Here is a 23,832-nt window from a genome sequence, read left to right as displayed (position 1 = left end):
GATGAGGGATAGTGACCTCCTCCTAATAATCACCTAAACACCTAACTTCTCTGATTATCCCTTTATGCCCTTTGGTTTGAGTTTCTGAGAATAGCACATTTTATCTATGCCTAGCACAAAAAGTACTGGGCTAAACTGTCTGAAATTTGGCAGATGGAATCTCCTTCATAGGGGCTGAGAGGTCCCCAAATTTGATGCACTTTTGTGGAAACAGTGAAAAGTTATAGCTCTTTGCTTTGAGAGTTTTTGTTGTAAGTATCAAATATTAACTCTACCTAGCACAACAACTACTTGGCCAAACTGTCTGAAATTTGGCAGGTGGAATCAGCTCCATGGGGGCTGCCAGGTCCCAAAATCTCATGTATATATCATGAAAACTGAAAAAGTTATGGCCATTTCTATTTTCCAATGCAGGTCAATGGGAAAACATCATATCAGAATGATTTGGATATCTGGATCTCGCTTTGGATCCGAATTCAAACCAGTCCGAAGTGAAGTGGGGCTTCTTTGGAAGGTCCAAAGTGGCATCTGAAGCAAAGCGGGGGGTCCATGCACAGCCCTAGTTTTGAGGTCCTTCATGGCACATGACATTGTGGCCAATGCGCTGCCAATCAGCAGCTTCTGTCTTGAAAAACCACATTATCAGAAAGTAGTTTTGCTCCTTTTTTTTCCAGTGAAAGCGGCTCCCAGGCAGTTCCATCGCAGTGTGCCACATTCCTCTGCATTAACTCCTGGGTGTGCCTTTGTGACCTGGCTGTGACCTGGCAGTGATGTGATCAAGGGGCGGGGCAACCCCTTCCCCCTCTTCACTCATTTTCCCCATTGGAACTACTATCCCCAGGGAGAGTAATTAGAGTAACTAGCGTGCCTTCCGACTCATCAAAGCACTATTGCGATCTTTCAAGCCTTCATAATAGTGCTGTGCTTCATGTTTGCTAGTGGGAGTAACTAGCCTCCATTTCCCCATTGAGAGTCATTATTATGTGGTTCTTTGATGTGTGTGTTACTTTGCTTCTTTGATGTTTGTGTTACTTCACTTCTCTGATGTTGCATTACTTGGCTTCTCTGATGTTGCATTACTTTGCTTCTCTGATGTTTGCTTTACTTCAGCACTTGTCTGATCCTTGTGTTACTTTGCCATTTCTCTGATGTTTGCATTACTTTGCTTCTCTGATGCTTGCAGTAAAAATGGGTTGGAAGCTATAACTCCATGACAGTTTGCTGAAATGGGGCAAAATTGGGGTAGTGGGGAGCTTTAATGGGAAGACTTCGGAGGCTGTGCTGGATAATCTGGGATTTTGGCTTCTTCGTGGAAAGTGAGCTATCAGGGAGCTTATTTCCTTTGGCATTCAACAAATGTGCATTAGGGCTTTATCACAGTAGCAAGCTACTGTGGTATCGAGATCATGGGAGCAGAGAAGCCTGTCACTGCGAGCAGGGAGAAGTGGTCAGAGAAGGGGAAAGGGAGGCTGGAGCTAGAACTCCCCAACTGTTTGCTGAAATGGGGCTTATTTGCACTGGTGAGGTGCTCTCATCTGGAGTGAGTATCTAGCCTGCCTTTTGTCATTCATAAAAGCACTACAGAGCTGTTTCTAGCCTTCAGAATTGTGAATTAATTACTCCCTGTTCATAATAATGTAGTAGTGGGGGGGAGCCTGGACAGGGGCAGGAAACAAACCTCTCTCATTGGTTGAGCAGCCCCTGCCAGGTTGATGATGTTCAGTTCTACTTCCCCCACCCCACCCGGAAGTATGTTCCTTTCAAGTGCTGTGTGACCCATGAAAAGTAGGGGTTTAGGTATGGTATACTCTACTTGTCTGGCTTCGTGTGTCCCTGACAGACCAACGCTGATTTCCTGAAAATGTGGAGAATACCCTGATATGCTTCTCCTTTCGTTGTTGTGTAGATGTTATATGTTCAGACCTTCTGGTCCCTGCTATCAATCTGGCCATTAACAGTATTAAACCTTAACTGGGGGGAGGGGATTATGGGATTTTTTTCTCCTGCAAAATATGCATATCCTGTTTCAATATTTTTTGGGGGGTGAGCATATAGAAGGGCTGAAAGGTGTGTTTTTTTCCACTCATGTTCAAACATCCTCCAGTCAATGTCAGCTTTACCCACATGGCTGCCTGCCCCTCCACCACATCCCTCGCTTTAGCCCATTTGCAACCCCAGTAAGCTGCTTGTTTAATGCCATTTCTTTTACCACTGAGGCCATCATATAACCAAATAGTTTGACTAGATGCTGATGACCCTGTAGATCAGGGGGGAGGGACCTCTTTCAGACCAAAGGCCAAATTCAATTTTTCTCAAGGGCCACCCTCAGAGGCTTCCCTCTAGGGATGTATGAAAGTCACTTACCTTTTCACGAAATTGATTCGAGGTGGGGGGGAGGCGTTCCATCCCTCCCCCCCAAAATTCTGGCCAGGGGGGCGCTCCGTCCCTCCCCCCTGAAATTCTGGCCTGGGGGGGAGGCGCTCTGTCCCTCCCCCCTCGAATCCTGGCCGGCTGGGTGTGCAAATGGCAGCGGCCGTAGCCGCCGCCGTTTGCGTCCCTGCAGTCAGCCGTGATAGGCTACGTAAATGTTTACGTAGCCTATCACAGCTGAGTAAAAAAAAAACACGCATACGCAAATGGCAGCGCCCATGGGTGCCGCCATTTGCGTTCCTTATTTTGGCACGTGTAGTCTACGTAAACATTTACGTAGAGTACAGCGAAAATAAGGGGGACGCAAATAGTACAGACGCTACGCTATTTGCGTTCCCCTTATTTTCGCCGTAGTCTACGTACATGTTTACATAGACTACACATGCCAAAATAAGGAACGCAAATGGCGGCAACCATGGGCATATGCGCTTTTTTTGTTTTACTCAGCCATGATAGGCTACGTAAACATTTACGTAGCCTATCACGGTATTTTTTAAAAATCTAGCCGTGATAGGCTACGTAAATCTTTACGTAGCTTATCACTTTTTTTGTTTGTTTTTACTGGAAATGGCGGTGGTGGCAGCTGGTCGGAAGACCGGCCGCCACCGCCACCGAACCGCCGCCGAACTGCCGCCAGAGCCGCCGCCGCCAGGAGGATTCGCCCAAAGTAAGTCCCGTCCGGGGGGGCGGGGGGGCAGACCGTTTCGCCACCGATTTCGGGGGGCCGAATGCGCTGGCATTCGGCCTCCCCGAGATTCGTGGTGAAATTCTCTGACATCCCTACTTCCCTCTCAAGTGGCCATGATCGAATCTGGACCCTGCCTGAAGCTTCATTCTCAGTACAGGGTTTAGAAAGGCAAGTAGTATATCTCCAAAAATAGCATCTTTAACTTTCCTTTCTCTAAACACTGATGAAGGGGAGAGGGGGTTGAGTAACTATAGGTCCCCCTTCTAATACTAGGGCATGTTTAACCAGGCGCTCTTCAATCACTGTGCTTTGCGGAAAGGCAAGGATGGGACTGTGAGGTGGCCATTCTTCAAATGCCACCAGGTTTCACTATTTAAAAAGTCCTAAACTGGTTTTCAAGGATCATAGTTCCCTAGCCCCTGTACCTATTCTTCTAGTTTCTTACTTAGGGCCACCTCCATGCTGTCTGTCATTTTCAGAAAATTAGGCCACAAGGAACATGGGGTGGGGGTAAAACATGTCCCTTTTTAGATACCCTCAACATGTAAAGGATGCTCTCGCACAAAAATCCCTGCAGCTATTCGACTGAACCATGGCGTGCTCGCTGTGCACAGAAGGCGCAACTATCCCTGTAAATTTCATCCAATTCTGCCAAGAAATAAAAAGTTATCAGCAGTTCACTTCCTAAAAAATCAAAACCTGAAGGCATGTAGCACAAAACCCACGGCGTGTATTTTGCTTTATTTGGCTCAAGTTCAGTACCTGAGTCAAAGCAGATGGCCTCTGAATTGGGCCAAGCAGAACTGGTCCATTTTCCAGAGCCCAAATTGTGGTTTGAGTAGAATCTGGAGGTTGGTGCACACCTCTAGTTCGAAGTATATATATCATGAAAAGCCTCTTTTCAAACGAGTTCAGATCAGAATGGCATGAACGGAATTGTCTGCAGAAATGTGTGATCTGTTGCTCCACCTAGCTGTCACTTCTTTCATTTCATCACCTTAATGTTAGGATTTTTTAACATGAGGTGTCTGTTGGCAATTGCATATCACTTGCTTTCTGAGCGTCTTTCACAGAAGCACAGGAAAACCTTCCCGTTGCCAGAAAGGCAGGTAGTTAAGACTAACATCATTAAAACTGTTACAGGGAGCCCTTCCAAACCCCATCTTGAGCGAAATAATTCGTATATTTGATGAGGTTGGCTTCATAGCTGAAAGACTGGACACAGTCTTTAAAAGGGGAAATAAAGTACTCGGGGTGGCTTGGGGGCATTGCAGTATTTTCACCACAAGGAAATGTTAACCCTGCCAACTCAGATGGGTACAGGAAGTTGCATTTTACAGCCCAGGTCTTCCTAATGAGAAAGAGGAGGCTGGAGAACAGCTCAAAGGGCATATCAGGTTTCAGGGGGGCTGATGAGGAATCCAGAAGCAGCCCTACTATTTGGCAAGGTGAGGCAATACTATTTTGATGCCACTATGGGTGGCACAGAGAGTGTCAGACAGGTGTGCCCCATGGAACACAATCCACCAGGAAATGATCTTGTGCAAACTTATGCCATATTAACTAATTAAGTGGTAGGAGGGCAATTTGGATTTTCTACTCCCTCTAACACTGGAGGAATGCAGAATTCACAATGACAACTATGATTAACTATTCCCTAGTCTAAATCTGTGTGCTACAGTCGGTTGCCTTCCAAACTGCTACCTGGAAGATACTAGTGGTAAGTTGCTGAATAGCCTCAGAGCTGCATCACACATTAAAGGAAATTCCCATTTGCAAACAGCCTGTCTTTGTTGTGTGGCCCTTGCTATGTGTGGAGAGCAAATGCATGTGTAGAAAGACATGGTGGGGGGATCTTCACAACAATGGAATGAGAAGCACGTTGGAGTGTTACCTGGATTTTCAGGGCTCACACAGTCTGCAGGCGGGGGAGGAAGAGCTCCACTGTGCCACCATCCACAACCTCACAGACAACATGTGGTAGAACTACTTCCGGGCAGTTCGCTGCAGCTGGAGAAACAGCCAAAGTTGTGGCTCCCTCAGCAGAGCACAGGATGTGCCAGGATGTGGGGACAAGGTGCAGCTCCACACACAGGATGCTGGAGGCGCAGTGTGGAGCAAGGGAGAGTGGTGGTGCAGGGGTTGCCGAGACTGGGGAAATTCCGTGAGCCAGGTCTACGGTTGAGGCATTGGTGGGATGCCCTATTGCAGCTGCTGCCAGTCCTGAAAGCCCTTTCTGGAAGCTACCAAAATGTTCAGCCCTCTTCAGTCAGGTGATCTCTGTGGTCAAGCACCCAGGGTGAACAGATGGGTGCATACTGGGGTCTCAGGTCAGACTGCCAACTTCAGACCAGAGGTGCATGCTGCGACCCAGCAGCAACTGAGCTCTGGCATAATGGTTCCGTTGGAATTGTGGTGCCAGGAAACGGTGTAAATAAAGAAATGTTGGCTACCTTTTGATAGCCCCAGCATGAGGTGGCACTGCAGGCTCCATGGTGGAGAAGGTGAAGGAGGACCAGAAGAAGTGGTGCTTCCCACACCACACAAGGAGAGCCAGGCGCTACCCGTACCACACGTTGACACAGAATGGTTGTATTTTATCATTTAATTTAATTGTAATTGTAAGAAGGAGAATGGCACCGAACACAGAAAGAAATACAGGAATGAGCAAGAACCGGATCCAATTATAAGTTTTCCTAAGGGGAATGGTGTGTTGGATTGAACTGCCTGCCTCCCATAACTACAAGAGAAAGCAAGACTCACAGAACAGGAATTAGAAAGGAAGGAATTTCAGAAGAAAAGGTGGAAAATGACAATGGGTTTAATAATAATAATAATAGCAATAATAATAGCAATAATAATAGCAATAGTAATAATAGTGCAAAATATACAAAATGACCTGAGGAACAAAAGGAGAATTGAACCAAAATGGATTGGGAATTTAACAAATGATCATTCTAAATTCACAAGGGAGAGGGAGGGAGAGTGGATTAAACTGCCTGCCTAACAAAACAAAGCAAGACACAAACAAATAGGGGAATAATACTATTATAGCGCGCGCACACACACACACACACTACAAAAACTGCACAACAACAGGATTCAAATACACAATTCAGTTTCTTTTTCCTAACTAGTGGAAGGGAGGATGGATTCTCTGCCTATTTCTAGACAAAGACACATGCAGAACAACTGAGAAACTACAACAACAGAAAAAATAAGGGTAGGATATCTCCAAAAAAATAATTGCAGGAAAAGATTTGAGTGAAGGATTTAATTAAGATTTGAGAAGGAGAAAGGAAAGGATTTGAAATCATGAAGAAACAGAACTTGAAACCACTGTACCCCCAACCCAGCACAGAACCTCTCACTTCCTTCTTGTTGCAGAGGATGCTCAACCAATGAGAGAGGTTTGTTTCCTGCCCCTGTCCAGGCTCCCCCCCACCCCCCGCTACTACGTTATTATGAATGAAGAGCGACTAATTCACAATTATGAAGGCTCCTCCGTATTACATTTTCACCCCCCCTTTCCCCAATGTGTGCACTTTTGCCTTGAGAAGCCAAAATCCTTGATTTTCAAGTGCAGAATCTGAAGGCTTCCCATGAGAGCAGCCCAGCCTGACAATTTTGCCCCACTGCAGCACTCTGCCATGGAGTTAATGCTTCCAGCCCCAACTTTCTCTCTTTCTCCTTCTCCCTGCTCACAATGAGAAGCTCCTATAAACCCAGAATATAACTACTGTGATAAAGCGGAGAAGGGACTTTACATAACAACAGAGAAACAGCATTACGTCAGGGAAACTACAGAACATCAAAGAAGCACACCATCACAATAACAATTTAAGAGATCATTGGAGAAGCAAAAGAGCACTTTAGGGTGAGTTACTAAAGCTGGCCTTTAACCCTTTGCTGCTTTAGCGCTTTAGCGAAATATCCTGGAGAAGCTGGAAGAGGTTTGTAGATGTGACCTGTGGCTCTGAATGCATAGAGATATGCTAAAGATTCACTGTAGGGGAGCAAGATTTATTTCTTACTTCCAAGTAAACATGCACAGAAGGTGGGGATATGTTAAAGATTAAAACATGCTAGCTAAGGTGAATGGGTGTCCCCACTACTGCAGTAATGTGAGGTAATGTGCTGCTGTGCTCCTGGGTATTTCCTCAATGGGAAAAACTACTTCGATTGGGGAAACACTACTTCAATTGGGGAAACAAGAGGGAATGGGGCATCCCACCCCCTTGACCATGTCACTGCCATGTCACAGAGGCACGCCAAGGATTTAATGCAGGAGTGGAGGACATGGCACACTGTGGCAAAACCACCAGGAAGCCGCTTTCAGTAAAAAAGTCGGAGTAAAAGGCATTTCAGAAAATGCAGCTTTTCAAGAGGTAAGTGGCTGGTTGGCAGTGGATTGGTGGCAAATTCATCTGTCTCGAAGGACTTCACACTGCTCTAACTTCACACCAAATCGCTTGTGAAGACAGCCCCATGATGAACATATGCCTGAAAGCCATGGTTAGCTGAGGTTCTAGGGTACATTTTTCCCATCTTCCTTTCACACATAGATAGAAGCACATAGATAAAGTGTCATAGTTAATCCTTGGACAGTGGCCTAGAGGAGGTGGTATCACAGGGAACTCGCCCCACCACCAGAAAAAAGTAGCTCCATATGTGAAGGCATGGATCAAGGAAAAGCTTTCTTATAGCCAGAACAGTCAGACAATGGAACCAACTGCCTAGGGCGGTGGTGGGCTCTCTGTTGCTGGAGGTCTTCAAGCAGAGAGTGGGCAGCCATCCATCAGGGATGCTTTAAACTGGATTCACAGAATCATAGAATAGTAGGGTTGGAAGGGACCTACAAGACCACTGAGTCCAACCCCCTGCTCAATGCAGGAATCCAAGTCACAGCATCCCCAACAGGTGGCTGTCCAGCCTCATCTTGAATTCCTACATTGAGCAGGGGGTTGGATTCAATGGGCTAAATGCCCCCTTCCAACTCTATGATTCTATGACCCCTTTTTGGAAGAAGACCTGGTGTTGAACCCAGACCCTGTAGTTGGATCTCAGCCTACCTGACTAAGGGTGCAATCAAGCTGGCTGGGGAATGCTGAGAGCTGTAGGACTTTACTGTCTAAACATGCATAGGATTGTGCTCTGAGCAGGCTAAGCCATATGGAGACTCAGCTCACAAATAGCTCACTTATAAACCCTGACTTTACAGTGCAATTCTATACACGTCCGCTCAGAGGTAATTTCCATTGCTTTCTATGGGGCTTACTCTCGGGTATAGGATTGCAACCTTAGGCATCAGCAAACCCTCTAAGATGTTACATAATGCTGGAGAAGTAAAATGTTCTAGGATCTAGAGCTGCTCATTCTCCGACTGGGGAGAATGGAGTTGGACCTTAAAACTTTTGTCTAAGCCAGCATCAAGATAAAAGAACTGTGGTTAAAACTATGTGTTTGACTAGCAAACAGACCCAGCTTTGCATGGGTTGGAACTGCCCCTAGTTTGATACTGCAAAACCTTCAAAAAAAAATCACACAGCTGTCTGAGTTGGACACATTGTACCTGCCCTGCCTAAGTGAAACCACACCTGATGGCACCCCTAGGCAAGGCCCCTGCCATGGTGCACCCTCATAGCCCCCTGGGGGGGTCTGTTCACTCCATTCCCCAGTGGGGGGTGGTTGCCCCACAGCAGGTAGATGGGGGCAGCTACAAAACTCTGTCCCTTGGACAACTTTCCTCACAGTTTTCAAACTGTGTCAAGACAAGAGCAAAGCTATGCGCTGGTTAAGGAAGTGACTGAAGATGGTACTGCAGGCTTCAAACACATGGACACATTTAAATTAATTTAAATTAATTAATGTGTTAAAAATCCCAATCACATTGAGGTGCATATCCCCAAGGTTCCCTCAGTATTTGCATCAACTTCCAGGAATCAGGGTTTCATCGTCTGGGCGGTAAGGTGCTTACAGGCAGATACACAACCTCTTTTATTATTATACATTAAATATGTGGCCTTTGAGGAAAAGTTCTGCTTTAATTTCCGTTCCACCACCACCAGCACCACCACACATACATGTAATGAAAGATACCAAAAAAGCTTTGGTGATCAGGCAGACTGGTATAGGTGAAGACAACAAGGCCCCAGGCCTCAGGGCTTTAAAGATAAGTGCCAACACTCAGAATTAAGCTCAGAAATGGATCAGGAACCCAGTGAGCTGTTTCACCACAGGCTAGATATGAGCCCAACACCCAGTCCCAATTCAAAGCATAAAAACAGTAGTTTAAATTAAGTTTCTGAATGGTCTTCAAAGGCAGCCTCATGTACAATACATTGCAGTAATCCAACCTCGAAGTTGCCACAACACGGCTGTGCCTGTGACTCTGCTGAGAAGGCACAAGACTCAGCTGGTGAAAGGTACTCTGAGGCTACTAAGGTCCCCTGGGCCTCTAGTACCAAAGATGGATCTATAAGCATCCCTAGACTGCAAAAGTGATCCTTCAAGGAGTGCAACCCCATCTAGAACAGATTGAACACCACCTCCCAGAACAGATGAACCACCCACCAGCATCACCTCCAATGTACTGACGACCCCTCACTTCAAATTGCTCCTCGCTCCACAGATGCATTTTTACAGGGGAAGAGACATTATGTGGGACATGTGCACTCCCATTTTTGGCTCAGTACTAGTATTTAAACACTAGCTCCCCAGGACTGTACGAATTCATTTTACATGAAGCTGCACGTACACATAGTGGAGTTTTGTATAATGCTTTTTCCTCCCTACTCAACAGCAGCTTCCTCTACACACTCTCCTGCAGCTCAAAGACCTCCCCAAATGTGCCCATGAAGCGGCACTAGATATTCTCCAAACTCTGTTGACAGGGCAACAAGTCCTTCAAATCAATCAAACATGCTCTGCCTGAGAGTTGATGAGATGCCAGAGAGGCTCTGTGGATGTAGAAAGCACCAGGTGCAAGAGGGCATAGCGGCTGCTAGGAGCCAGCTGGTTCTGGAGCCTGGGATCACTCCTATCCAGAATCCCAGGAGACATCTAAGCACTGCAGTGCAGATTTGTGAGGGGAGACCATGGAGCCAGCTGCAATCGTAGCTCAAAGGCTGGGAAATCAGTGCGAAATCTTGACTCAAGGCAGTCATGGGAGATTTGCCATAGATGTCAATTGGCCAAGGTTTTCAGTCTAAGAAACGATGACCTTCATGCAGCCAGTATGGGCAGTGCGCACAATTAGTGTGTGCTGCACAGCTGTGTGCATTCAGTACCAAGACAGAGTGGTTGTGCTCACGGACCTCACAAAGTGCATGTGCTGTGACATTCCAGAGGAGCTGCACACAACACAACACAACGCAACCAATAGTCATGGTGGGGGTGGGGGTGCTTACAGCATTTGCACCCTGCCCTTCAGCCAAAAAGGCTCCTAGAGTGGCTCACAAAGATATGAAGCGTGACAGTCCCTGCCCTCAGGCTTACAGTCTAAATTCAAGACATGTCACACAAGGAGTATGGGAGGGAGGGAGGGAGGGAGGGAGGGAGGGAGGGAGGAGGGAGGGAGCACTTCTATAATTAGAATTGTTTTATAAGCCTATATGAAGAGAAGGTGCTGGAGACATTTCCTTCCCCTTCCTCTCCAGCTCACAGGGCAGTTGGTTGGAATGGCCTCTGTGAGGGGAGAACGGGCCCAGTCCTGGCTTCACGAAGCAGCCGCTGCCACAGCGGGAAAGGCGATGGCAGCAGACTGCCTGACAAGAGCAAGGCTCACTCCAGCCCTAGCTGTGCACGACCAGTCTCGTGGGGCAGAGAGGGACCCCAGCTAGGGATGTGCTAGCCTCCTCTCACACATGAGAAGACGCATCCAGCTCACCAGCGGGACCCAGGTGAGCATCATGGGGATGTGCACCCAGCTGCAAGCCAATATCGGCAGCATGGATGCAGCCATTTGCTTCTATGCATCGATCATACTTCTTGAGTCATGATGTGAATTAATCCCCCAAAATGCTAAAACAACTTCCCAAACCTTAAAGTTGCTTTATTACAATTTCATCCTATGCTTTCTGCAGGTAGCTTACGGTGGTGCACATGGTCCTCTGTCCTCCCCATGTTCACCTCAAACTAAGCCTGTGAGAGAGATTGAGTTCGGAGCGCAGCCTGCTTCAGGCATTCTTCCTCCTGTGTTGAATGAACACATGAAGGGAGGAGTGGTCCAGCTCCCTCTCGTGTTGCATCCGTTGCCCTGTACGTCTGAGCAGGAGAGCCCCCTGTATCCATGGAGGCTCTCCACAGGCTTGAGAATGCTGATTTTCTGGGGGGTTAATTGAATGGATAGCCTCCACAGAAATATGAGGCTTTACTGTTCAGACTGTTGCCCTCTATGCATATAGGGTGATGGATGTGACACTGGAGGGGGGCATGGCTGAAGCACCCTCTTCTCACATGTTTGTTCAACATGGAAGGAAGAACATCTGGTCTGACGGAAGGTCACCCAGTGAGTTTCATAGCTGAGTGGGGATCTGGAAGCTTCAGTTTTGGTGCACAATGTGGCAGCTAGGCTGCTAGCCAGTGCTCGGGATCAGATCAGATCACTCCAATACTGAAAGATCTGTCCTGGTTACCAACTGTTTTTCATGCTGTATTCAAGTTGTTGGTGTTAACCTTTAAAGCTCTAAAAAGTTTACAGCCTGGCTATCTGAGGGTCCATCTATCTCAGTTCGAACCTATTCTGCTATTAAGATCAGCAGGAGAGGCCCTTTTCAAGACACCCTCACTTGCAGGGTTTAATTTGCCCAGCACAGGGAAAAGGGCTTTCTCCTGCATTGCTCCCAGTCTCTGGAATGCAATCCCTCTGAAGTGGTTACCGGTCCCCACTCTCTCTACATACCTGAGGGGGTCAAGACAAACCTTTTTAATTTGGCTTTTGAAATGATCATCATTGTTTTGTTATGTTATTTTCACCTTTGTATTATGCTTTTCACCTTGGTGGATCCCCGAAAAGCAGTACAGCAATACAAGAAATAAATACATTTGTCAAATGCTTTTCACAATGTCTCCAGGATCACCCATGTTCACATGTTTATTGACACTCTCAAAGAAAGAGTTTAACAACACTTCTCAGCAGAAAATAGTTTATTCTCATTCATCAACTCAATGAGCTCATATCCTCTATGCAATAGTCAAATCCCCCTTGAAGCCAGTGGCCATCACCATATCTTCTGGCAAGGAATTTTAGAAGTTAATTATGTGTTGTGTGAAGAACTACTTCCTTTTCATAGAATCATAGAACAGTAGAGTTGGAAGGAGCCTATAAGACCATCGGGTCCAAGCCCTGCTCAGTGCAGGAATCCAAGTCAAATCACCCTGACAGATGGCTGTCCAGCCTCATCTTGAACGCTTCCAGTGTGGGAGAGCCCACCACCTCCCTTGGTAATTAGTTCCAATGTCACATTGCTCTAACACTCGGGACGTTTTTCCTGATGTTCAGCCAGAATCTGGCTTCCTGTAACTTGAGCCCATTATTTCGTGTCCTGCACTCTGGGATGATCGAGAAGAGATCCTGGCCTTCCTCTCTGTGACAACCTTTCAAGTACTTGAAGAGCGCTATCCTATCTCCCCTGTCTTCTCTTCTCAAAGCTAAACATGCCCAGTTCTTTCACTCTCTCTTCATAGGGCTTGGTTTCCAGTCCCCTGATCATCTTCATTGCCCTCCTCTGAACCCTCTCCAGGTTGTCCACATGGTTCTTAAAGTGTGGTGCCCAGAACTGGACACAGTACTCCAGATGAGGCCTAACCAGTGCTGAGTACAGGGGAACTAGGACTTCCCAGGATTTGGAAACTATCATATTGTTGGCTCATATTCAGCTTGTGATCTACAATTCCAAGATCCTTCTCGCTTGTAGTGTCGCTGAGCCAAGTATCCTCCATCTTGTAACTGTGCATTTGGTTTCTTTTTCCTAGGTGCTGAACTTGGCATTTATCCCTATTAGATGCCATTCTGTAGTTTTCTGCCCGGTGCTCCAGTCTATCAAGATCACTCTGAATTTTGTTTCTGTCTTCCAGGGTATTAGCTATTAGCCCAATTTTGTGTCATCTGCAAATTTGATCAGCACTCCCTGCACCTCCTCATCCAAGTCATTAATAAAAATGTTGAAGAGCACTGGGCCCAGGACTGAGCCCTGCAGTACCCTGCTCATTACCTCTCCCCAGTTTGAGAAGATCCCATTGATAAGCACTCTTTGAGTCTGATTTTGTAGCCAACTGTGGATCCACCTGATCATTGTTTCATCTAGCCCACTTTCATCTAGTTTGCTAGTCAGGATTTCATGGGGCACTTTGTCGAAAGCTTTGCTGAAGTTGAGGTATATTATGTCCATGGCATTCCCACAGTCCACAAGGGAGGTTACCTAATCAAAACATGAGATCAGATTCATCTGGCAGGATTTGTTCTTGACAAATCCATGTTGGCTTCGAGTAATCACGGCATTTTTGTCAAGGTGCTTCCAGATGGATTCCTTTATCACCTGCTCCAGAATTTTCCCAGGGGTTGATGTCAGACTGACTGGTCTGTAGTTCCCAGGTTCCTCCTTTTGGCCCTTTTTGAAGATAGGGACAACATTAGCCCTCCTCCAGTCATCTGGCACTTCACCCGTCCTCCATGATTTCTCAAAGAGAATAGACAGTGGTTCTGAGAGTTCTTCTCTCAGTTCCTTTATTACTCTAGGATGTAGTTCATCTGGCCCTGGGGATCTGAACTCATTCAAAGTGATTAGGTGTTCCTTGACCATATCAATTTCAAGCTGCAATCCTGCTCCCTCACCCTGTACTTTGCCTTTGCCAGGGGGGTCATAGACCCTCTTTGGGGAGAAGACTGAGCCAAAGTAGGAATTGAGCACTTCTGCCTTTTTTTGGTCATCTGTGATCATTTTGCTGTCCTTATTTAATAGTTGAACCACCATTAATTTCCTCTGCCTTTTACTATAAACGTATCTGAAGAAAGCCTTTTTGTTGCCTTTAGCATCCATCGCTAACCTCAGCTCATTCTCAGCTTTACCCTTCCTGATGCCATTCCTGCAATTCTGTGCTACCTGCCTGTACTCTTCCTTTGTTGCTGGGCCTTCCTTCCGCTTCCTATATGTGACCTTTTTTGTTTTCAGGTCACCTCTAACCTTCTTGTGAAGCCACATCAGCTTCTGTTGTCTTCCACCTTTTTTTCTTGTTGGAATGGTTTGTAATTGTGCCTTTAGAATTTCCTTTTTTAAAACTCCCACCCATCTTGGACTCCTTTTCTCATTAGAGTCACTTGCCATGGGACCTTACTTACCATTGTTCTGAGTTTATTAAAGTTGACTTTCCTAAAATCCAGGGTTCGTGTTTGGCTACACTCGGCTTTTGCTTCCTTTAGAACCATGAACTCAAGTATAACATGGTCACTTTCCCCCAGAGTTCCCGTAACTGCTACTTTATCCACTAAGTTATCTCTGTTGGTTAGGATCAAGTCAAGGATAGACGATCCTCTAGTTCCTTCCTCCACTTTCTGCAGGAGGAATTTATCAGCAACACAAGTCAGGAATTTCTTGGAGGGCCCATGTTTTGCAGAATTTGTCTCCCAACAAATATCACAGAAATTGAAGTCCCCCATTACTACTACATCATGCTTCCTTGAAACATTGGCTATTTGCTTTTCAAAAGTTTCATCCTCTTCTTCTCCTTGATTGGGTAGCTGGTAGTAGACTCCGACCACCATGTTCCTTTTATTCTTTGCTCCATTTATTTTAACCCAGATGCGCTCAATGGGGCTGCCAACTCATCCTCCTGTATTTCTGTGCAGAGATATGTACTTTTAACATATAGTGTAACTCCGCCTCCCTTTCTGTTCCTTATGTTCTTTTTGAACAAATTATATCCTTCATTTGCTCTATTCCAGTCATGGGAGTCATCCCACGAAGTTTCAGTTACACCTATCAAGTCATAATTTCCCTCCCGTATGAAGAGTTCAAGTTCATTCTGTTTGTTTCCCATTCTCTGGGCATTAGTATATAGACATTGAAGACCAGGTGCTTTATGGTATGGCTTTCTCCTACATGTTTTTGAAGACTATTATTGGGTGCTATTAGAGCTGTTCCCTCCATTGTGGTGCATGAGCCTTCGTCCATTGTTACCCCCAACTTTATGTCTCCCTTCCCCGTGGGATTCAGTTTAAAGCCCTCGACGTTCTTCATGCTGTGGCCAAACACATTCTTCCCAGCCCTTATGAGGTGCAACCTATTCCTTACCAACAGTCCATCTTCCGGGAAGTATAGCCCGTGTTCCTAGAATCCAAATCTCTCGCATCGGCACCACCTTCATAGCCAGTCAATTCAATTTTGTCTATCCTGAATATACTGTCAATCAGTATATTGAGCAACCCCAAATTCTAATATCATGAGAAAGGGAGACAAAGTTATCTCTCTTCAAACACAAGACCATCTTTGCCCATAATTTCATTGAGCCACTGATGCTTAAAATATCCATTTTAAAAAGAAGCTGTCCTGTAGGTCTGACTAATCTGGATAGAAGACTGTCTGGTCTGAGATGGGGTTGCTCATCTCCCCTTAAAGGACCAAGTATGCCGTTTGAGAGTGTTCCTGGACTCGGTGCTAAATGGAAAAGCTCAGGTGGTGATGGTGGCCATGAATACTTTTTACCAGCTTAGGCCAGTATGCCAGTTGCAACCCTATCTGAAGAGGGAGGATCTTGCCTGAGTTATTCGTGCTCTGGTGACATCCAGGCTGGACTACTGTAATGTGCTGTATGTGGGGTTGCCTTTAAAGAAGGTTCAGGAATGTCAGCTGGTGCAGAATACAGACACCTGGATATTGGTGGGACCTGGGCGATCTGCTCACATGACCCCGATACCGTTGCACTAGCTGCCAGGGTGATTCCAAACCCAATTTGAAGTGCTGGTTTTAGCCTTTAAAACTTTAAATGGTTTGTGCTCAAGTTACATGAAGGACCACCTTCTCCTGTAAAAGCCTGCCTGCATTCTAAGGTTATAAGCAGAGGCCCTTCTCACTTGCCTGCTGCCAAGGGTGGCTAGGCTGGTGAATACAAGGGAGAGGGCCTTCTCAGCGGTGGCCCTGGATCACTGGAATGAGCTACCATTGTTGTTGTTGCTGTTGTTAAACCCATTGTCATTTTCCACCTTTTCTTCTGAAATTCCTTCCTTTCTAATTCCTGTTCTGTGAGTCTTGCTTTCTCTTGTAGTTATGGGAGGCAGGCAGTTCAATCCAACACACCATTCCCCTTAGGAAAACTTATAATTGGATCCGGTTCTTGCTCATTCCTGTATTTCTTTCTGTGTTCGGTGCCATTCTCCTTCTTACAATTACAATTAAATTAAATGATTAAATACAACCATTCTGTGTCAACATGTGGTATGGGTAGCACCTGGCTCTCCTTGTGTGGTGTGGGAAGCACCACTTCTTCTGGGCCTCCTTCACCTTCTCCACCATGGAGCCTGCAGTGCCACCTCATGCTGGGGCTATCAAAAGGTAGCCAACATTTCTTTATTTACACCGTTTCCTGGCACCACAATTCCAACGGAACCATTATGCCAGAGCTCAGTTGCTGCTGGGTCGCAGCATGCACCTCTGGTCTGAAGTTGGCAGTCTGACCTGAGACCCCAGTATGCACCCATCTGTTCACCCTGGGTGCTTGACCACAGAGATCACCTGACTGAAGAGGGCTGAACATTTTGGTAGCTTCCAGAAAGGGCTTTCAGGACCGGCAGCAGCTGCAATAGGGCATCCCACCAATGCCTCAACCGTAGACCTGGCTCACGGAAATTCCCCAGTCTCAGCAACCCCTGCACCTCTACTCTCCCTTGCCCCACACTGCACGTCCAGCATCCTGTGTGTGGAGCTGCACCGCTCTTCAAGTACTTGAAAGGTTGTCCCAGAGAGGAAGGCCAGGATCTCTTCTCAATCATGCCAGAGTGCAGGATACGGAATAGTGGGCTGAAGTTACAGGAAGCCAGATTCCGGCTGAACATCCGGAAAAACGTCCTGACTGTCAGAGCAGTACAACAATGGAACCAATTTTCTAGGGAGGTGGTGGGCTCTCCCACACCGGAGGTGTTCAAGACGAGGCTGGACAGCCATCTGTCAGGGATGCTCTGACTTGGATTCCTGCACTGAGCAGGGGGTTGGACTCGATGGCCTTGTAGGCCCCTTCCAACCCTACTATTCTATGATTCTATGATTGTCCCCACATCCTGGCACATCCTGTGCTCTGCTGAGGGAGCCACAACTTTGGCTGTTTCTCCAACTGCAGCCAACGTCCCGTGACACTGTGGTGGAAGTAGTTCCACCACATGTCTGTGAGGCTGCGGTTGGTGGCACAATGGAGTTCTTCCACCTCCCACTCCTCTGCAGACTCTTATGAGGAGCTGGTGTTTGTGAGCAATACAGCCAATGCTCACAAGCCCAATCTCCTGCACTGTCCTCATATTCTTCTTGCCTTCAGTTTGAAATTGAAACCTTTAAATGCTTGAGTTTTCTGTCACCATATGGGACTGGTCCATGTCCTCAGCATGAAGGGAGAATCTATCCAGGAGGGCCCATCCACAAGGAATATAGGGGGATAAACGCATCATTTTGGATACTCTTGAAATATAAGCCTGCTCTTGCAGAACTCCCCTGCACCTAGGGGGGATCTTCATGACAACGGAATGAGAAGCATGTTGGAGTTTTACTCAGATTTTCATGGAATCGGCTTTGGTCCATCAGGAACACACAAAGCAAGAAAAGCCAACAGTGCCATACCTTTAAAATCTGCTTTTGAAGGGTCACACAGCTCTTGAAAGGAACATACTTCTGGGTGGGGTGGGGGAGCAGAACTGAATATCATCAAACTGGCAGAGGCTGCTCAACCAATGAGAGAGACTTGTTTCCCGCTCCTGTCCATGCTCCCACCTGTTACTACACTGTTATGAATGGAGAACAACCAATCTTCCCCATGTGTGCAGATTTCCCTGAAGAAGCCAATATCCCCAGTTCTCAAGTGCGGCATCAGAAGGATCCCCCGAGAGCTTTCCCCCCACCCCAATTTTGCCCCATTCTAGCAATCTGCCATGGAGTTATTGCTCCCACCCCGTTTTTCCCCATGTGTGCACTTTTGCCTTGAGAAGCCAAAATCCCAGATTTTCAAGTGCAGCCTCTGAAGCTCCCCCCTCCCAAGAGCAGCCCAGCTCCTCAGTTTTGCCCCATTCCAGCACTCTGATGCAGAGTTATTGCTTCCAACCCTATTTCCCTTTCTCCTTCTCCCTGCTTGCAATGAGAAGCTTCCATAAACCCAAAAGATTGCTACTGTGATAAAGCAGAGAAGGGACTTTACATAAAAACAGAGAAACGACTTTACATGAGAGAAACTACAGAACATCAAAGAAGCACAACATCACAATAGCGATTTACGACAGCATCAGAGAAGTGAAAGAGCGCTTTAGGGCAAGTTGCTAAAGTTAGCCTTTAACCCTTTCACTGCAGGGGAGCAACATTTATTTCTTACTTCTGAGTAAACATGCACACAAGGGGGGATGTGTTAAAGATTAAAAGCAGGCTAGATAAGGTGAATGAGTGTCCCCACTACTGTGGTTATGTGAGGGGTCGCTGCTGTGCTCCTGGGGATGTTCTGAATGGGAAAAACTACTTCCATTGGGGAAACAAGAGGGAATGGGGCTCCCCACCCCCCTAACCACGTCACTACCAGGACACAGAGGCACACCCAGGATTTAATGGGAGGCAGACATGGCACACTGTAATAAAACTACCAGGGAGCCACTTTCAGTGAAAAGGCTGGAGTAAAAGAAGTTTCAGAAAATGCAGCTTTTCACGAAGGAAGTGGCTGGTTGGCAGCGGATTGATGATGACGTCAACTGTTGCGAATGAATCCAGACTGCTCTAACTTCACAGTAAATTGCTTGTGAAGACAGTCCCCTATTAATCTGAAACTTGCAGGTTGGCCCAGCTCCGGATCAGCCTGAGGCAGGTCAGGACCAATTTGGAAGCTCTGAATTGGCTTCTGGAGTGGGTCAGGGGGTCCCTATACAGCCCTACTCCATATTTATTATAAATGTGGAGATTGTTGCTGCCCATATCCATTGTTTGTTTCCAGTGACATATGTAATTAGGAAACATTCTGTGCTGTCCATAAACAAATAACAAAAACAGGATTACTGTCAGTTGCATGTATTCCATAAAGAGCCTCAAAAGAGTTAAGGCTAGCTTTAATATGCATCTGAAATAAGAATAATTAAAACTTCCCCAAATACATGAGGTTCATCTGGAGCTCTAATATTGCTTCATGTAACAAGGACAGTCTCACAGGCCACAGAGGGTTCTTACACTTGGTCCCTCTGGGACAAATTCAGGGAGCTAAATCAAGGGAAAAGGGAAACAAGCAGTGGGGAGGAGACCTTGAATCCCTTTCCCCCAAGTTTTCTTTGTACCATTGAACATTATTATAGCCCAACTAGAACAGCACTCTTTGGGAGCCCTTTCTCTGTCCAAGGTGCTGATTATTTATTTGTAAAAATGAACATTAATTGAAATTAAAATGGGAACCAGCGGGAATATGCAACATTAGTTTAAAAGATAGCAGATTATTTAGGCCATTCTTCTAATACCCAAAGGTTTTGCCATAATCTAAGCTTCTTCTTTATTATACACTTGCTTATTGCAAAACATTGCAGCTCTTAAAAAGAAGAGCCATTGGCGGATGCGATTTTTGTGGAGAGCTTCTACCCACCAATACTACTTCTATGAATTTCTAAATTCTAACCTTCTTCTTTCACACTCGAATCCTCCCCCTTTAACTCCATCAATACTCATACACATGCTTAGCTATAATGACATGTTCCCAAACTGTAAGAAAAGAAGTAATTGACAAATTGGTCAGGTGGAATATTCCCATACATCCCATAACATTCTGGGGTCACCAATTGGACACTGTCCTAAATTATTTGCTCAGAAATGGAAAGCCACTATCTCTGAGGAAGAACAGTACAGAACTGGTGTATGCTGGCATCATATTATGTTTTTCTGAATCCACTGTGTCCCCCATGTGGACTCCATGTCAGTGTAAGCATAGGTGACTAGAAATCCACTTTAGTTATAAATAATGGAAATGTCTGGAAAGACCTCTCCCTCAGGAATTCAGGTAAACCCAGTTGTACTGCTCCAAAAAGCCGTATGTATTTTCAGATTTTCTTATCTGGGTAAGGACTTAGTGACCATGGATAAGAGTTGATGCTATATATCAATGTGTCTACATGCATGTACACACATGTCACAATAAATTACAGATATATTTGTAATTCCTGATTGCTGCATAGATGACTAGCATGGGCTTGTCACTATGATGGGCAGGATATGTGAGGAGAGGGTCTGTATTTTGCAGGGAACCCTGATAGGGTGCCATTCATCTCTTTGTGTTCTGTGCATCAAGACGGATTGCAATTTGACAGAGTCCATGTCAGTGGAGGCTCTCCGGTCTAGCCCTGCAATGTTTCCCCCAAGTGCAGCACTTAATCTTTCTCCATATGAGTGAATGGCTGCCTTTGGCTCATATGAGAGAAAGCTCAGGAACACCACTAAAATGGGGGCTAAACTTGCCCCTGATGATCCCATGTCTGCAGAGAGGAGCAGGCTTTTCTTCCACTCAACTGGATGTACTTTAGAAGCGCATTTATTTTAGTCAATAAAACAAAATGGAAGCCATTTAGAACTGAACCAGTCCAACCATGAGTGACTTCATGTCCACTTTGTTTCTGGTATTATGGAATCCAGCAGCTCGCTTTTATTATATATTGAAACTTGTATGCTGCACTAGTTTTAGCAGTATGCCACAATGTTCTTCTAATCTACATTCATAAAAGCAGTTACCAACTCTAAATACTTGCAGCTAGGCCAGTTATAGAGATGCACACAGCCAGTTGTGAAAGCAATCCCAGTGAGGCTGTACTGGCTCAGCTTTTGATAAGAGTGACTTTGGTATGTTTCAGAGGACTCTTAAGTAATATGATGCAATACGAAAAATGTAAACTACATTCATTTGAAGATATAAGTCAATTTATTGTTGTGAACCACCCAGAGAGCTTCAACTATTGGGCAGTATAAAAATGTAATAACAAAAACAAACAAATAAATAAATTTGAAGTTGCCAGGTAAACAGGGTGTGCCTGTAAGTGGTGGTCACCATTTACTAATTCTGTGGCAGACGCAGCTTCGTCTCACCACTGGTACTGCAAGTTGATAATTCAGTCCTGTTTAACTTCAGAACTTATGCCAGTTGGGTTCAATCATAGAATAGTAGGGTTGGAAGGGGCCTACAAGGCCATCGGGTTCTAGACACCCCGGTGGGTAACCCAGCTAAGTCTAACGGCACACTGTTGATGACTGTCCTTGTTTCTTCTGCTTGACTTTGCTCTCTTGCTGCATTACCTCTGATCTTCTCTGGACCACTGGACCCAAGGATTTGGGCAATTATAGACCTCTGGAAGACTCTTAGACTTTAGAACTTGCAAATAATTTTAACCCTTTTCTTTCTGATGCCTAGAGGAACTTAATAAATGCTTTAGCTTAGTTTTTTATTCAAGTACTGTGCAGGAGGAAGTAAAAAATGAGAGTTAGAGATTTTAGCATGTTTTAGTTTTGCTTTACAATGCAAGTAAAATGCAGGAGGGTATTGGGGAGGAGTCATATTATTCAAATAACAATATTAGAAACTCAATTTGTTATCTTGCTCACTACATTTGTAGTGCCAACTTTGTCAGTTGCAATTCTTTTGGTTAATCTCATATTTATGTTACGATCTCTTTCACTGCTGCTCATAATGTAACCACAGAAAAAGCTTCTAATGCTCATATAACCACCACGCTACTTTTCTTAATTTTTTTAATTTTCTTCAATAAAGCATTTAATGGATTTCAGTTTACGTTTTAGTCTGTGGCGATGTTTGCCTGTTTGGACTTCGCTTGGTTACCCACCAGGGTGTCCAGAGTACAATTGGTGTAGCTTCTGAAGTTAGACAGGACCAAATGAACACGAGTGCCTCTGCAGAGCCATCTCTGCCAGTGCTGGTTGGCTGGTGGCCAGCAAGACACCAAAAGGCTGCCAGCTGCAGTCCCTCCTCTCCCTGGAGCGGTTTATCCACTGATTTTGCACCTTATCTTTCTTTTTTAAAAGCACAATTAATTGATAAGACATTGAAAAGTGGGGGGGGGGAGAGAAGGGACTACAGCTGCCAGCCAGTCAGCACCGTGCACCGCTGGCTCTGCTGAAAAACCCACACAACCATTTCCTCCCATGCTCAGTCCTGGGATGGGATAACTGCATCTGTCAACAATGTGGTGAGTGCACTTCCAGAGTGCAACACCTTCTCTTTCTTATGTACACTCTTAAGGATAAGGCTGACAAAACTTTATATTTCCTAAGAAATATATAAATGCTTTCTGATCACTCCAATATTCAGATGGGCCAGGAATGTGAGGGTAATGGTATTACCACCCTCTAACCCAGCAATAAATTGTCAATATTTTAAAGTACTGCAGTTATGTAAGCTTAGGTGATGAACTGCATCCTAGAGTCATAAAGGAACTGGCAGAAGAACTCTCAGAACCGCTGTCTATTCTCTTTGAGAAATCATGGAGGACGGGGGAAGTGCCAGATGACTGGAGGAGGGCTAACGTTGTCCCTATCTTCAAAAAGGGTAAAAAGGAGGAACCTGGGAACTACAGACCAGTCAGTCTGACATCAATCCCTGGGAAAATTCTGGAGCAGATCATAAAGCAATCCATCTGGAAGCACCTTGACAACAATGCCGTGATTACTCGAAGCCAACATGGATTTGTCAAAAACAAGTCCTGCCAGACAAATCTGATCTCATTTTTTGATCAAGTAACCTCCCTTGTAGACGGTGGGAATGCTGTAGACATCATATACCTCGACTTCAGCAAAGCTTTCGACAAAGTGCCCCATGATATCCTGACGAGCAAACTAGCTCGATGTGGGCTAGTTGAAACAACGATCCGGTGGATCCACAGTTGGCTACAGAATCGGACTCAAAGAGTGCTTGTCAATGGGACCTTCTCAAGCTGGGGAGAGGTAACGAGTGGGGTACCGCAGGGCTCAGTCCTGGGTCCAGTGCTCTTCCACATTTTTATTAATGACGTGGAGGAGGAGGTGCAGGGAATGCTGATCAAATTTGCAGATGACACAAAATTGGGAGGGATAGCTAATACTTTGGAAGACAGAAACAAAATTCGAAGTGATCTGGATAGACTGGAGTGCTGGGCAGAAAACAACAGAATGGAATTTAATAGGGACAAATGCCAAGTTCTGCACCTAGGAAAAAGAAACCAAATGCACAGTTACAAGATGGGGGATACGTGGTTCAACCACACTACGAGCAAGAAGGATCTTGGAATTGTTGTCGATCACAAGCTGAATATGAGCTAACAATGTGATGTGGCTGCAAAAAAGGCAAATGCTATTTTGGGCTGCATTCATAGAAGCATCGCTTCCAAATCCCGGGAAGTACTAGTTCCCCTCTACTCAGCACTGGTTAGGCCTCATCTGGAGTACTGTGTCCAGTTCTGGGCACCACACTTTAAGAAGGATGCAGACAAACTGGAGAGGGTTCAAAGGAGGGCAACAAAGATG

General features: G+C 45.6%; 1 protein-coding gene across 1 annotated transcript in view; it reads right to left on the bottom strand.

Moving 5' to 3' along the window:
• Nucleotides 1–23,832, bottom strand: part of TBX15 (T-box transcription factor 15) — a 171,104-nt gene that overhangs the window by 74,799 nt on the left and 72,473 nt on the right. The window lies entirely within an intron of this gene.

The sequence above is a fragment of the Heloderma suspectum genome, chromosome 2 (genome assembly GCF_057233095.1).
Source record: "Heloderma suspectum isolate Gila_16-S chromosome 2, 16-S_ref, whole genome shotgun sequence".
NCBI classification, from domain to species: Eukaryota; Metazoa; Chordata; class Lepidosauria; order Squamata; family Helodermatidae; genus Heloderma; species Heloderma suspectum.
The sequence above is the reverse complement of the archived record's forward strand: the minus strand, read 5'-3'. Positions and strand labels throughout refer to the sequence as shown.